The sequence below is a fragment of the Erpetoichthys calabaricus genome, chromosome 11 (assembly GCF_900747795.2).
Source record: "Erpetoichthys calabaricus chromosome 11, fErpCal1.3, whole genome shotgun sequence".
NCBI lineage: Eukaryota > Metazoa > Chordata > Cladistia > Polypteriformes > Polypteridae > Erpetoichthys > Erpetoichthys calabaricus.
The window spans coordinates 15672677-15678676 of record NC_041404.2 but is presented as its reverse complement, the minus strand read 5'-3'; positions in this window follow the sequence as shown (position 1 = coordinate 15678676).

Here is a 6000-nt window from a genome sequence, read left to right as displayed (position 1 = left end):
AGCACCTAATAAGGTGACCACTGAATGAACAAAAACAAATATTTGTGAATACAGAACACTATATCATCTTTTCATTTTCTTTGACACATTCCTGTGTCTTTTTTGCCATTTTTTATTTGTTATGCCTATGACCTGTGTATGGCTGTTTGACGTTGTTTCAGTTTTGCACTTTGCATATTTTCTTTACCACAGAGGAATATGAATTTTCACTCTGAAGCAAATCTTGGGTAAGAGTCATTTAGGGGAAATGAGTTAATGTAATGCTGAGCAAATCAAACAACATTTCATTAGTACATTATAAAGGGAAAAAACATTTTCAAACATAGGAGCTGGTATTTTTTTTTAAGGTGCCCCCACACCCCCTTCTTCTTGTGTATTATAAATATCTCATGAAAATTAAAAATGCATTATTATTTGTACCTGCAGCATGTTTATGCCACAGAACATCATGCAAGCATTCATACATTTGAACCATTCCCTCCCACTAGACATGCAAACTCAGTGCATTTTAACTCCCAGAGCCTCTCTGCCCAACACCAGCATATGCTTTTCTATTTGCACTTAGTGTATATGTGTGACATAAACTGCATTTTGCAAGCTGCAGTAATTGTTAACTGATTGGCTGACTCAAATTTATTTTGCCTCAGGAGGCTTCTGGTTTACATAACTGTGAAGTTAATAGTGGCCCACTTCATATCACATTTACTGCCTCATACAAGACTTCCTTTGAAAAGCCCTGTCTTCTTTGCAGCTGTCATCTACGATCTATAATGCCCACTTTCCTTATCTTGTCTCTAGAAGCGTCCCTTCAAAGCCTGACTTAACTACACATGTCAGCTTTCCCCGTTAGGGCCTTTCTGTTCTTTCCTCTGCTTTGCTGTGTCAGAGCCAAAAGGTGGTTTGTACAGTACACCAACCTCCTGACAAAATCAAAAGCATGGAAACTCCCCAAAATTACCCAGCAGAGATGCTGATGAAGTGGGAGCACCTCTGAAGGCATGTCTCATCTGCTGTCAGGGAGAGTATTGTGTTTACAATGCATGTAGAAAATCTGCACATTGCCCTGATATCCAGGTAAATCTCAAAAAATATCTAAACATCATAATGTCTGATTTCAGCCGCTTTATGCCTGTGCTTACAAGACAGCAACATAAAGGCAAAGGTATCAAAATGAAGCTCCCTGTAAACATCTTTTGGCTGAAGTTTCCTATTTTCTTATAATTTATCTTCCTTTAAACAGAATTTGGTCAGAAAAACTGCAGTGTATATTTTGATGTAAAAGAACCTGCCTACTGCTTTGTGTCATTCAGGGTTAGGAAGAGCTGCATCATGAAACAGATAGATAGATGGGAATGTGATTACACAATTGGATTAGAGAAATAATGTCAAGTTTTGTGTTTTCAGTAAATCCTAAACTTTCAAGGGAGTGACTTTGCTATAAAACACTGCAAACGTCAAAGCCAAGAATGTTAATAATATACAGTATTGGACCAATGTGAAACAGGAGGTTATTTCCCCATGACCACCAAAAACTGTAACCTTTCACCACAGAGTGCTCAAAATAAACTTTTCTGCATAGAATTCTTTACAATAAAGCATTATTTCTAATAACATTCATTTTTTATAACACAGTAACCATTAAATCCATTACACAAAATAAACATGCAATACATTTTTCTCTCTACTCATTTCCTAGAATTCTGTGACCTTTTGTGCTAAAATCTCAATAAAAAGAAACTTTTGTTGTTCCTGTGGAAAGAAACATAAAATGGCAAGGTCTTAACATCATCTCTGACACTCTGTCCTTCACGGCTGGCAGGTGACGCTGGAGATCATAGAGGATGCACCAGCTTGAAATAATCATGTCATCAACATTTGCTTTGTGAACCACTAAAGATCCGTAAAGGTCCTAGAGTATGGGAGCATAGCAGAGACAAGTTGACATTTAACCTTAAAACTGTAATTGATGGTGGTGTCTCAATAGCCTTTGACATCTGTAGCCAGCTGGTCACAGTCGATAGAGGCTGCCGACATTTTGATATTAAATGTAACTAACATATTTGCAGTATTTTCTCACTAAGCCTCATTAGTGGATTTGTACACTTGGGCTTTGAACCTTGAGGACTTGCACTATACTTTGTGGATATAATTGCAACACAGAAACTGATTTTTTTTAAAGTAAAACAATGAAAATATGCAACAAAATGCACAGGGTGCTCTTTACTATGTAACAAGTAGTTTGAACAGGACCGGTGAAGCACTTAGTAGGATACTAGCCACTCTCCAGATTTGCTCAAATTGCATTTCTCATTGTTTTGTCTCCACTGCGCAGAGCTGTGAGGCCTACAAATTTGCACAGTCGCTAGCACAAAAGTAAAAATGACATTACTAATAAAATCACTCAAACGCTCATGTAAGTTAAACATGTTACCAAATATTTTTAGAGCTGACACTAGTCCAGTGTAACTATGACATTTACTTAATAGTTCAACTTTTTATTTTATTCATTTATTGACTTCAATGTTTCATTGCAATGCATAAATTACAGAACAATAAGACTTAAAGTACTACATCTTATTCAATCAAATTGCGTATCTGTTCAATTAAAATAATGTTTTGCACACTGACAAGAACATCTATCTATGCATTTATCTATTATCAATCCTGCTTAATCTGATTGAGGGTTACAAATACTGGAACCTGCTGGGTACAATTGAGGACCCTTCCCTGGACAAGAAGTCCATGCACCGCAGTCCATGAAAATACAACACATCCCAGGATTTAAACTTAGGACCCTAGAGCTGTTAGGCAGCAATGCTAACTACTGACCCATGGTGCCACACTTCATATTTCATTGTAATTGTATATAGTGCAGAGAGTTATTATTAGCTTATTTACTAAATGTTTTTTATTCAAGGTAATTTAGAAAGTGTAATAAATACAAATAAATAAAGCTTTTGAATTCTCAGCTGCATTCTTAGAGCAATGTTCCTTTGAGTCAGTATTTAGACTCAGTCAATGCTGAATTAAGATTCCCACAGGCTTTGACTTTGCACCATAACAGACAGTTGATCATACTTTTAAAAATGCAGCATGTGGACATCAGGTCAATTAGTATAGATCACTCTTGACTTCAGAATGAGACTCAATTGCCTCATCACCCCCGAGTGGAATCGGGTTGGATGGGGTGGGGTGGGGTGCAGATGGTTAACTCCATGCTCATTTAATCTTTCAAATACATTATTGTTTAATTAAGCGGGGGTTCTCCCTTTATCATTTCAGCCTGCGGATATTCCATTGTGTTTTCAAGTTTGATAACATTGCCCCTTACTGTCACAAGCCTGTTGATGCACACCCAGAACACCCTAATGGTAGATCAGCCTCTCACTCCAGTGGATAAAGTACCACCATCGGCTGTTCAGGAAGGTTTATAAATAGTTAGATAGATACATACTTTATTAATCCCCAAGGGGAAATTCACATACTACAGCAGCGGCATACTGATAAAAAAAAAACACTATTAAATTAAAGAGTGATAAAAATGCAGGTATAACAGACAACAACTTTGAATAATGTTAACGTTAACGCCCCCTGTCAGTGGAGCAGGACATTGATAGCAGTCTGTCGCTGAAGCTGTTCCTCCTTCTGGAGATGATACTGTTCAGTGAATTCTCCATGATTGACAGGAGTCTGCTCAGCGCCCGTTGCTCCGCCACAGATGTCAAACTGTCCAGCTCCGTGCCTACAATACAGCCTGCCTTCCTCACTAGTTTGTCCAGGCGTGAGGCGTCCCTCTTCTTTATGCTGCCTCCCCAGCACACCATTGCGTTTGAAGAGGGCATTCGCCACAACCATCTGATAGAACATCTGCAGCATCTTATTGCAGATTTTGAAGGACACCAGCGTTCTAAGAAAGTATAGTCGATGTGATTGTCTTTGGCTAAAACACACTTTTTTGCCAACATCTGAGAATGAACAAGAGCTAATCCGTTGCTCCTAGATTTAACTCAGCACTGTGAATAGAGGGTATTGCTGTGAATGGCACGGTGATGTGAATGTCCTGACCTTACTGTACTTGTACTGTATAGCTAGCTACTGTTTATGTGGTCTGCTTAAATGATTATTGCCCCACCTCCTTTGTCATTGATGTCAGGTGGCTACTCCAATGTGATGGTAGCAAACACTAACTTGCCTTTTGGGTGTCAGCAAAGAGAAACAGGTTCAAAGGCAGCTGCCCTTTTGAAGTAAGACAGGTGGAAGCAGGCATGATGCAGGATAATATTCAAGTGAAAGGTGTCAGACGGTACATTGTATGATTATTTTGGCTCAGTAAAAAGGAAATTCAAAAGGTTATAAATGTATTACATTCTTAAAAATTGAAATAGAAAAAAATGTGATAACCTTTAAGAGAAAGAAACTACTTTCAGTGGAATGTGACCTTTTACATTTTCTTCCATATGTAAAAAGTATTGGAGACTCATGATAAAAGAAAAGAAAAAAGTGCTTTTTTTTGCTATCTGCTCTCCCTCATCTTATAAATTGCAATGTTGGCTTTTCTGTCAAAAGGGCAAATAAGTGTTTTCCTCTGTGTTACGGTGTTTAGTGTTGTTTTCATTCTGTTCCATTTATAGAGAGTATTTGTTCCCTAGACAAGGACATTTCGACACCCTGCCATTTTCCTCTGTGGGCTTTTGTTAAAGGCCAAACTAGCTTAATGTCATCACAAACTTCAGAGATTATGTTTCTAAAGGAATAATTTTACCTTTAGTCTTACTTTTAAAATATATTGCAAATCAATATATCTCTGTTCTTTTAGTCTTTACATTGTTTTAATGGTTTGTCCTTAAAATTCAGAGGCCAAGACCCAGTGCAAGTAATGTAGCCAGATGACATCAGGCCATATGTTTTAGACTGACAAGTCTGAGCTCAAACTCTTCAATGCGTCTAAGGGGAAAGGCTCCTGGTCTGTTTCTGTGAACAAACCTGAAAAACCCGCTTTGTTACCCTATAGCTCAGCTTCAAAGCAAGTACCCCCTTAAGAATTTAAATTGCTGCTGAAAGAGGGTGCCATCCTGTCCAACACATGCCCACCCTCACAATACCTGATCCTTGCATACAAGAATAGCAAGGTCAACACTAGTAAATTGTTTCAAGAGGGTTTAAAACATAACTTGTTGTACTAATTCCAATAACAAGAACACCTCAAGAAGTTAGTGACAGGCATATTTAAAAACTGATCTCTTTTATTCTAAGATAATCATACAATAATAAACATAAGCTATAAAATTAAAAGAATGAATACCCAGCTGACTAGATATAAGGACAGCACTAGTTTGACGAAGGTAAGAACGAAGTCCCACATATGGCCTTGAGCAGGGGGGTAAGTGATATAACAAATCTCATAATGGGATGTTGAGAGATATTATGATGATATACAGTTGCTATGTTGATATTTTCGTGATTTATTTCTAAGGCTAGCTTGCAAGTTATTGAAATGGAACAACTTTCCTGGCAACACATTTAAAAATTGGCTAAATCAAAGTTATATTGGTAAGGAAACTGTAGCTTTTTAGATGCAAAAACATAAAAAGCACCTGTTGTTGTCATTATGTGTGCGTGTGTGTGTGTGTGTGTGTGTGTGGGCGTGTGTGTGTGTGTGCTTGTTTGCTTGTCTGTTTGTCTTTCTCACAGTGGACCAATTTTGTCTAAATTTGCAACTTATTATTCAAGGAAATTTGTAAGTAAGGTTAAATTTTTATTAAGGTATCTTGAATAGAGCACACTGTATACATTTTTGAAATTTTAAGAAGTTTAGTTTAAAAAGTATTGGTAATTTTCTGTTGAATCATCTGCCCTCAAAACAAGGAAATATTCTGTTACAATCTCAATTACATATTAAACTGCTACTCAGATTTATCTTAAGATAGATTGTTTAACTGATGTATTTTCTACTTTTACACATCCAGTAGCAGGTCCCAATTTCAAAACAAATCTTTGATG